This window comes from Penaeus monodon, chromosome 32 (genome assembly GCF_015228065.2).
Source record: "Penaeus monodon isolate SGIC_2016 chromosome 32, NSTDA_Pmon_1, whole genome shotgun sequence".
In the NCBI taxonomy this organism is placed as follows: domain Eukaryota; kingdom Metazoa; phylum Arthropoda; class Malacostraca; order Decapoda; family Penaeidae; genus Penaeus; species Penaeus monodon.
Window position 1 is genome coordinate 24,484,938 of NC_051417.1, and position 461 is coordinate 24,485,398.

Sequence of the window (461 nt, forward strand, 5' to 3'; positions counted from 1 at the left end):
ATTCCAAAATGCTTGGTTTTTCATTCATAAAGAAAACGCTCTTTATTAAGGACAATTTTTTATACACACGTACGATCAGGCCAGCATAGTTCATGGGTGCATGGTGGAAAGTGAAAATGCAGTAGTCACGCAGGCCTGACAGGTTTAAAAAACGTGCCAACCAGGAAAAAAACACAGAGACATGACTGTTACTATTTTTTTTTTCTTTTATCATAATGATTGCGTAAGAACAGCTTCTTTTCATCTTTTGGGAACATCTCAGCTTACTATCAAAACTTTTGTTTTCTATGCGGCAGTACTCTTATAAACATGCTTTTACAAATGCATCACTTGTTAATGAATAAACTCTACTGAACGAGTTACAAAATTTGCAAGGTTGTGAATATAGAAAACTATTTGGATATGTATGGATTGGAAAATATTTTCTTGAAGGTGTTTTCGACATTGAATGTAATCCCTAT